A 10,577-nucleotide genomic window follows, 5' to 3' on the forward strand; every position below is an offset into this window, starting at 1 on the left:
TCCGATGTATCGGTTGTCTCCTGGATTTGCCAAATAATACAACGAACTACAAGGAAACTTGTTTTCCCCGCTTGTTGTATCAAATCTCGTGGAAACTTGTCTCCATCCTTCGGGACATTTGAGCTTGACTCTCATGTCCGGAGCTGGTGTTTCCTGAATCGCCCTTCTCTCATATGATTGAGAGAAACTCCTTGTTATAGGCCCTGAAGTTAGCCTATTTCCTTGGAATGATAGCCTTGGTGCTCCTAGTCTGAGACTCTGAGTATGGCTAAGCACTGGCTTGTCTCCAATGTCGATGTCGATTTCTCTGATCTGAGAAATCTCCACTCGGTTTGGATTGACTGCCTTGGCAACCTCCTTGAATATTTCTGGAATTTCAATATATTCTCTTCCCAGAAATAATTCCGTGTGATGGGAATTTGATAAGGCATACGAGACTTGATAAGTCAGTGAGTATGGCCTATTTCCATCCGTCATGTATTCCTTCTTCTTGTAGTCCTGATAGAGAGTCAGGGCTCGGCTGAAGGATGAATCTTGCAAATTATAAGCGATTTGTGGATAGAACTCGGTTATAATCTTCTTAGCATAGAGATTGCCTGAAAAAGCTCCAAGAATTGAACCTCTGGCATCTCTGATCCTTTTGTCGCAGAGTGCGACATCAATCGGTTGGTCTGTCCCTGGGAAAAGGGAAGATTTGATTACCAACTGAATTGCTCCAATATGAATCCATTTCATCATATTAGCGACTTCTGGCTTCATTTTCTTGAGATCCTGCCTTATTTCTTCGGCCGGAACCAGCTGGATTTCCACCTGATTACTTGTGATCTCAATTGGAAGCGCCATTTCTTGGCTTGTGACGCCAAAATAGACATGATGCTTCCTTTTATTTGGAATCAAGCTAGTTAAAACTCGATTCAATCTTCCATTGGAAAACCCTTGATAGGTTTGAACCTCTTCGGTTTCCTTTTTGAGTTTTCTCACGAGCTTCTTCACCACCTCTTCTTGTGGAATCAGGAAATGGCTGGTAAATCCATTCTGATCCTCCTTCTGGGTGTGGTGAACCTCTTGCTCCTCTTTAGTCTGACTCGTCTCCGGTTGATCCATCGGTCATCTCCGAATCCTCAGAACTAAAGACCTCTTCTTGCTCATATATACTCTCATCAGAGGATATATCTTCGAATTGATACACGGGTATCAATTTCTGGTGGTAGATAGCGTCTTCGATATCCGGTGTGGATTCGAATCTTCTTATCTTCCTTTTCTCGTTGTCTGGGCAATTGGTTGAAATATGCCCCTTTGCACCGCACGACCAGCAGTTGCAATCCTTGAAACTGGCTTCGTCGAGGTTGAGAATCAATCCATATGGATGGACTGGTTCCAGTGTGACCTTTCCTACAGGAGTATCCTGCATCTGAGGCCTCCGTCGCCTGGTTCGTTGGAACTGGCTTGCATCGTCTTGAGCTGACCCCTTCTTTGACGATTCTTCTTGAGGCTCTGTTTTGGGAACCTCATCTCCTTGGTTCATCTTTAGATCCACCATATTGAGGTTAGCAAAAGATTCTGCTAACTCTTGTAGATCTTCTAATCCGATTCTGTCAAGGCTATCCATGATATTTGCCTTTCATAATTCGGATTATGTCCTCCGGCTGCAACTCTTTGGGTGTTGCATCGAATAGAGATATAGACGTCGGGTCTTTGGACCATTGATTCCGAATTTTTCCGGAACATGGTTTTCGCCTTTCGATCTCCTCCATTCTTTTCTGGATATCACGCAAGAGGGTTAATATTTCCTCTTGTTTGAGTGATATTCTGCTTAGCTCCAGCGGTAGATCGTATAGCTTGACTCCATAATATTCCACCGTCTTCTGGATCTCCCGCAAGTTGACGTTGTCGGAAGAGCTTGGTTCGATCTTTTGGTAGTTTGGATAAACTACTCCCGCCTTGTCTTTTGGTTCCATCAATCGTGCGACCAATGGGCCTCGTCTCTGTTTCGTTCAATGGCCGTTCTGGCTGCGGCCATTCTCATGAGATTCTCGTGGTAGAATTGGATACTCGCGATGACTTCGCGAATAAACTCGATGTCTCCTCCTCGTCTTAAGTTGGTAACGAGGACTCGATTGTTCCACTTGAGATCGCCTATTAGGCGACTGGTTTCTATCTCCAAATTTTGGAGAGAGTTCCTGTAGTGTACACATCTCGGACACTCGTCCGGATCCATAATTTTCAGTGGAGTCTCCTCCCACATAGGTTAATCATAAAATAAATTGAAAATAATATAATTCCTCTATAAAAACCCGCTCTGATACCATTTTGAGAAGCGCGGGATCAATTTGAACAATTATCAATTTTTATCATTTTTTGCTTAACAGTACGTGGCGTTGTCTCACAGTCCAGACCCAGATTACAGAGTAACCTATCGGGCACGAGGAAAGTTTCCAGCCGATATACTAGTCAAGCTTAATTAGGCAAAAGATGGGAGATAAAAAGAAATTAAGTCTAAGGGTAGATATGGAATTTCACTACGAAGTGGGTATTTTTCATAGATGTTTTATATAGGTGGGTAGATTTGATAGATGTATTATAAAAGTGGGTATTAAAAACCATTTGCCCTTAATGTAATCCAAATAATTTCAAGATTGATGCGTTCTACATGATCTAGAGCTTACAGAATAACGCAATTCATCATAATTTAATAATTGCATTCTAATTATCTGAAAATTTTGAAGTGATCAATATGGGATAACGATACGTAGCATACATGTACATGCATATTGTATCTTTGTAACATTAGGGGTTAACTTGACTGAATTATAAATTTGCCAAATACTGATAAATCTGATAATTACACCTAAACTAACCATATGATTTTCTTTAAATTTGAGTTATTTAGGAAGTGGGGTTAAAAATATCGAATCGATTTCAATTAAAGCGAGTTCACCCATCCCAATCCTTGCAAATTCAGTTCCAAAATCAAGATTACACAACTTCAAATACTATATAATTAATTATCCAAACTACACAAAACTTCAACTTGGTTTGATCTTAAAATGTAGTTGACATCTCGTGATGCTACTTTATGCTCCATTTATTCTATTCGAGCGTGACACACCATAGTTGTAGAGTACATAATTAGGTATGTCGGTTTTGGTTGATCTATATTCGCCCTATTTGTGAATGACTCAAAAGCAAGTATGCTGACAAAGTGGATCCAAAATGGTAAATGAATTGGAGAGTTGAAAGTTTTGTAAGAAATTAAAGTGGTTATTAGTTTATATCCTTCATCATGTGGTCTCTCTCCTTTTGAACATGCTACAATCACAAAGCACCGTAGGTTTGTGGACACCTCATTTTCAACTGATTATGAGAATCCAAAACAAGTATAAAGGGCCACTAATCAATTGTGAGTGGGGGGGCATTTTATCCCCCCCTCCATGGACCTAACTCTCAATCAAAGTACCACACATGATCGAGATAATAGTGTTACTGTGTAACTTCACAAAAAAAAAAAAGTCTCGTTTGGATAATCTTCATGTAGATTTATATTTTTTAATTACATTTATTGTATAAAGAAGATTGTGTGGAGCATCGATGGCTTTATAGGATAGGTAGTAACATAAAGGTAGATTTGTTCTGGAGTTATTGTCGAAAAATATTTAAAGTTTTTCCATTTTTTGGTATATATATTATGACCTTTTTTTTTAATTGTAGTACATTAATGTATAATTGATTCTCAATCATCCCACGACTTACAATTTCCTTCAAATAATGTGACAGCTGAAATTGCCGTGTAATAAATGATGTTATAACTAAACTACATTGTTTGCTATATATCAAATTATACTCTCTCTCACACACACACACACTCCACTTTCTCACACAGACACACACATGTCCGATTTCCCCCATCCCCACCCCCGCAGACCCTCCTCCGTTGCCGCCCTCCCCATAGACCCTTCCCCTATCCTTCCTCGGCGACAGCAGCCGCTGCCCCCGCCCACTGCCCTCTCTCCTCAGTCATCCATTCTCCCCTAGATCCGACGACAACGCAACCAACTGACAACACTTTCACCTTTCTCTCTCTCTCTCAATTTCAGCCACCACCTTCTTCTTCTTTGATGAGAGTGTCGCCTCCAACCACCATTGTAAATGCAATTTTACCGCAACTGATGAGGACTAAATTGTGCACCAGCGCTGTGCTTAACAGTGCTGGAATATTTCTCTCAATTATTATTATTATTATTATTATTATTATTATTATTATTATTATTATTATTATTATTATTATTATTATTATTATTATTATTATTATTCGAATATTTGGTACTGCGCAAGCTTGACAGGGCTGACTTTATTAATCGAAAATCATCTTAGCAGTTTAACCCTATTCCCGCTTTGATAACCCAGCCAACAACTCGGCGCTACTTCTAGTCGGATCGTCTAGCCTTAGTTCCCCGCGTTGACTTTTCAGTGCAGATTAATGTAATAAGGGTTTTGGCCCAACCACTTAAGTTAATGGGCCTAAGGACCTTAGGTTTACCTTAATGCATATAAATAGAAGTTTCATTATTAGATTAGAGACTCTCTTGGATTTTATTCTTCTCACTTGAAAAATGTAAACTTTCAATTATAGTGAAAAACCTCCAAAACCCACCCGTGAACGTAGATTTCACGATCGAACCACGTAATTCTCGAGTAATTTATCGTTTTATGTAGTGTGTTATTTTTTACTAATGAAAATTGGATATATGTATAATTATTGATTTTTACTGTCTCAAATGAATATTTTGCATCATTAACACTTCATTGTTATTCTTTATGCAAATTAGTGTGCTACTTTATATTGTAGATAATATGATGGATAATGATTATAGAAGATCATATGGCTAGTTTCTTGTAAAATGGAGTAAGAAATTTCATAACTTAGATGGATTTGAACTCTTCATTGGTCAAAAAGGCACATAGTATTATGTTTTTAATAAGTTTGTCTTGGAGTGCATTTATTGCATTGAACCAAACTGACAACGAAACAAGTTGTTCCGTATTGACTTGACGAAGAATAGAGTCTCTTTGGTCAAACAAACTCGTAAACAGAAATAAGTAGTTTCAAAAGTTTATAAACTTTCAAAAAATAAGTTCATCTACTTCAATTTATTTTTTCATAATCTTATACTACTTTATTTCTTAATTTATGTGGGCATGTATATATATAATTGATTATTGTTACTTTGATTTATCAAATTGAGAAAATGTTGCGTCAATTTAATATGCGATATAATATTTTGGATAATGATGTTGATTATATGACACTTGAATATTATTGCATTATGGTAAAAAAAAAAAAAAAATTATTGCATTGAATGGGGCTGGAGAGAGTCTGAGTTAATGATATTTCTTGAAGAGCTCGAAAATATTAGCATTACATTAAATCATGTTAATTTTAATAATTTAATAAAATTTGAGCGAAACTACTTTTGAACTTAAAAATTAATTAAGTTGTCACTAACTTATACTATCTACGTCCATTAAAAATAATTCCATAGAAGGGAACGCCAAAAGTCTTAAACATGTGAAATGATATACATATTTTTAAAATGAGTTATATACGTAATATGTGATAGTGATATATAGTTTTATAATAATTTTTTAATTGAATAACTTAACATTAATAAACTTAATAATATATGTTGGACTCAATAATGCAATATTAAGGAGGCTCGGTAGTAAAGTTAAAGGTCAATTTAGAGCAGCAGTATTGGTTAAGGTTCTAGTTGGCTCAACTATGCTTTAGACTAGGGGTGTAATCGAACTGAATAGTAGTGTGCTTAAGTTTGATTTGTTTAGTATCGAATCGAATCTCGAACTTTACTTACCGAATACTTTGAGGTTCACGAGCCTAAACGAATTTTCTAAATTTATATTTTTATTCAAAATATTGATTATTTTATTCAAAATAATAAATATATTAATTATTTTCTTATAACAAACAAAATTAATTAGAGATTTAATACAATTATTATTAATTTTAGTGGATAAATATAAGTTGTATCTACTAATAATTTATACTACTATTTTACTAGCTGAATCACTTGACGAACATGTTCACGAGCTAACGAGCCGAATACTACTAAGCTCAAGTTTGGTTTGTTTATTTATCGAGCCTTCTTTAAACGAACTTGAACGAGCTTTTTTGGAGCCGAGCTCCGAATAGTTTGCGAGCGGCTTGGTTTGTTTACGACCCTACTTTAGACCCACATATAAGTCAACTGTAGTATTAGTTTGGCTCATCATGTTGACTCATGCGATGTATCCATGAAGATGATTTCGACGACCCTTTGCGCATGTATTTCAATCTACTTTGTTATCATTCTCGATGTATCCATGAAGAGAATTTTATTGCCCATAGCCTCGTGTTTGAGCCGGAGCGTCTCACCCAAAATGTTCAAGACCTCAGAGTAGGGCATCGAGGCTTGTATTCCTTTTTTCTTGGCCACTCACTTTACCATCTTGTTACATATTGGTTGGGTAGATGAAATTTTCGACACCGTTGTCGTGAAATCGCTGCTCGCCGACCTCTTTATCCTCATTGATGCATGAATGTCGCTCTCGAGATATAATAATGAACTTTTGGTTATGTCGTAGAATCTTCCACAAATTTCATCACTTGAATGTAACATCCTCATTTCTGGTTGTGAACAAGGTTTGCGTCTTCTCCCTGATCATATCGTTGCTATAGTCGCTCCACTTGCCCGAGCATGAATGGCTCAGGCATCAGCGCGTTGATCTTCTCTATCACCCTCTCCCAACAGGCTTCGGTTTTTTTGGTCCACACCACGGAGGGCATCGTTCATTTCCTCGATTCATATTCGAGCAAAGGTCGATTTCTTCGACTGTGTACGTATGACACTTTTGGCCGCCCTTTTCTCTTTGCTTTTTTTTCGCTTTCCCCGACGCCCTCTTCCATTTACCTCGTTCAAATTAATTCCCTTGAGGCCCGATTGATAATACAACCCCTAGAGATCGCCGCACCAATTTAACGAGAAATAATCTGGGTTGTTGAGATCCATTTGAACAAACACTACAAAAAAACTGTCAATTAGCGACGGAATTTTTCGCCACTAAACCTATAAATTCCGTAGCTAAATCCTACTAGCGACGGAATAACGACGAAATTTTTCCGAATCTAGAATCATGGTCGCTAAATAATTAACGACGAAAAATATGACTGTCGTTAGATTTAACGACGGAATTAGCGACGGAAAATTCCGTCGCTAAAATTGTGGTTGTCATTTGGTTGTGCAAGCGCTAGCGACAAAATTATTCCATCGCTAATTTCGTAGCAGAAACTTACCTCCATTTTATCATAATTCTGTCGTAGTTCCGTTGCTATTTATGTATTTTTTAAAAAAAAAAATTGAAAATTTCTAAAAACCTTTATAAACATCAATATACCAAATTACAACAATTTTAAATATCAAATAATTCAATATTCCTCAAAATCCAACAACAATCCAATATTTTAGAAAATCATCTACTAAATCCACTAATGTATCCAACAAACAAACTTGAAAGTAATATTCAACTAATCTCATACAAATTCATAATTGATTAAACAATAAATCCAACTAATATCCTATAGTGATGCTCCAGCATGATAGAAATCCATTGGGGGCCTCCTGCTCTCGTTTGGTACTTTAATGGTGACATGACTCTCTTGAACTTTGCCAGCAATATCCAAGAAAAAGTTCACCTAACATGCATAATTCATCGTCTCATAAATCTTATAGAAACAAAATAAAACAAGAGATTTGATAGCTTAAATAAATCTTATAGATTCACACCAAGACCTGCCTTCTCTAGGGCCAGTTCGATTGAATGTGGAACGACACGGACAGCAAAGCGGAAGACCTCTTTACCATTCATCTAGATGCACGAGTACGAGGACGGGGCCTCGAGCAGGAGTCCAAGGAGCGAACCGTTGGTGCCCAACTCATCTCTGTCGTTCTCCTTCATGCTGGCTTTTAAGTGCCTGAAAACGCACAAGTTATGCTCGTTTGCACGACTAGAAAAACACGTGATTGGTTTCTGAGAAGGGCAGATTTCACTTACCTCTGACCTTCACCATCGCTGTGCATGTCGAAAGCAAATAAACCATCTTCTTCGCTATCACACGACTACAGAAAGATAACAACATCAGCTTCTGTCAAAATAGAACACCTACTACTCAAACTCACACAACACATATTGGTATATATTAACTGGTGTGATATCAAAAGTAGAGACGCTAAGCAGACAGAGATAATCGACACTCTTACAAGTACACCAAAATCGGGATCAAAGAGTTCATATATTCTATTTAACTATAATAAATCATCAAGTAAACCACTGCAATATGAGCAAAACCAACAAAACAAAATAGGAGTATAGCAATTCCAAGTAAATTCACAAAACCAACTTGATAAAGGGCCAGCTCGGTTTTTTTCTCACGAGAAGCTTAATACATGCAAGTATAGGACTCCTCGCCTCAATATGTATTGAAATAGTAAAAAAATTGCAGTTAAAGTTTCGAGCAAATCCTTCTCCGAGTTTCTATTCTGAAACAGGAAAACAACACTAGGAGTATATAGGAAAACAATAGAAAAATGTACGATGAAGTAGTGGAACGAGCATCGTCCTCTTTATCAACCAATCTGCAGTGAGTCATCAGAATTCAGAAACCAAACCACACATATCAGAAACAAAGAAACAAGTTAATTACGTACGCATCAGAAGCAGAAACAGAAACAGAAACAGAAACAGAAACAGAAAGAGGGCGAGATCCGGGGAAGGGCTTCTTCCCAAGGCTGACGGGATTACTTCTTCTTTGGGAAACTCGTGACTCCACCTTAATTAGGAACATTAATGATCAAAGCAGCAGATAAACAATATCAATGCTAATCCATATGCACAATCAAAGAATAAGTCAAAAGGGTTAAATTCTTTTGTTTTCTCCATTTTCATTTCCCATTCCCTATGGTTACAAACACAATAATTCATTGCCTTATAACCTTATTTACTTCAAGTTCATGCCCGTCCAATCCATTTAATCGACAAGGTAACAAAGGATTCTGGAAGCCAATTAAATCACATTCACTGAAGAGGAATTAAACTGAAACAGAAGCTGATATCAATATAGATAAAATAATCAAGCTACAATATGAAGTTAGGTGGAAATAAACGGAAAAACAAAATGAACTTTCCAGATGCAACCACATAATTGTCCAAAATGGATGAGATATTGCAGAAAAAACGCACCAAACACCACGGTCAATCACATCTTACCGGAAATGGCGTTCCATCTCCTTAATTGCCTTGTAGTAATTGTAATGGATTCGTCCTCCCACGTAGTTCACGAGTTCATCCATTCTAATTAGGGAACCCTAACTAGTCATAGAGAATACAAAATTTACCTCATTCGGCTAAGAACAATAAATAGAAAGAGAACGAGAGAGAGAGAGAGAGAGAGAGAGAGAGATACGGAATGGTGAACACATGAAAAATCAGTACCTCGAATTGAAATTGCAGAGAAATCGCAGAGTTGAGGCTTGGAAGAAGACGAGCTCGCGCCTGGGGCCTCTCAATAGAGTAAAATAGCTTGGTGGATCTCACAGGAGTCAGACGGCAGAGCAGTGGAGTCAGGCGGCGCAGCGGCGGAGCGCCGGAGTCAGGTGGCGAGGCGCAGGAGTCAGGCGGCGAGGCGCCGGAGCGCAGGAGTCAGGATGCGGCAGATAATTTTTTAGTTGAATTCTGATTCTAATTGGGTAGATCGGCGGTGAGATGATAATGGGGAGATTTTATTTTGTAAGGAATTTAGCTACAGAATAAGTCCGTAGTTATATTTAAATTATTTAAATAATTCGTGTTTTACAATTTTAACTACGGAAAAATTCCGTCGTTAATTTTAAATTATTTAAATAATTAAAATTTATAATTTTAACTACGGAATAATTCCGTCGTTAATATTTAATTATTTAAATGATTAATATTTTTAAATTTTTAACTACGGAATAATTCCGTCGTTAATATTTAATTATTTAAATGATTAATATTTTTAAATTTTTAACTACGGAATAATTCCGTCGTTAATATTTAATTATTTAAATGATTAATATTTTTTAATTTTTAACTACGGAATTATTCCGTCGTTAATTTTTTATTATTTAAATAATTAATATATTTTATTTATAACTACGGAATAATTCCGTAGCTAAAGTTTATGACGGATATTCCGTCGCTAATTCCGTCGCTAAAATATTTCCGTAGCAGATCCGTTTGAAATTCCGTCATTGATTATTAAAAGTGTAAGTCGTCGTTAATGTGTCGTTAATCCGTCGTAATTTTATGACGGAATTAAGTTCCGTCCCTGATTCCGTCGCAATTCTGCCTTTTTTTTGTAGTGAAAGATTTTGGATGAAGGAATTTAAGAGGAATGAATGAAAGAAATTAAGATGCAACTGTGTAGGAATAGTGTAAAAATGAAGGATTTATATAGATGAAATAAAGGGGAAAAAAACAATAAAGAATTGTTTTGCAGGAAAGAA

General features: G+C 36.8%; 1 long non-coding RNA gene across 2 annotated transcripts; it reads right to left on the reverse strand.

Annotated features, from left to right (window-relative positions):
- Positions 1-7,462: 7,462 nt before the first annotated feature.
- On the reverse strand, positions 7,463-10,014 carry LOC131008550 (uncharacterized). Of its 2 annotated transcripts, none has more exons than XR_009096312.1 (5): positions 9,544-10,014; positions 9,319-9,420; positions 8,107-8,171; positions 7,845-8,026; positions 7,463-7,747 (listed from the first exon to the last, which is right to left on the reverse strand). It is a non-coding gene; the product is annotated as an uncharacterized LOC131008550 (long non-coding RNA). The 2 variants fall into 2 exon arrangements; XR_009096311.1 differs by having other exon boundaries at positions 7,839-8,026.
- Positions 10,015-10,577: the final 563 nt, after the last annotated feature.

The sequence above is a fragment of the Salvia miltiorrhiza genome, chromosome 2, assembly GCF_028751815.1.
Source record: "Salvia miltiorrhiza cultivar Shanhuang (shh) chromosome 2, IMPLAD_Smil_shh, whole genome shotgun sequence".
Lineage (NCBI taxonomy): Eukaryota > Viridiplantae > Streptophyta > Magnoliopsida > Lamiales > Lamiaceae > Salvia > Salvia miltiorrhiza.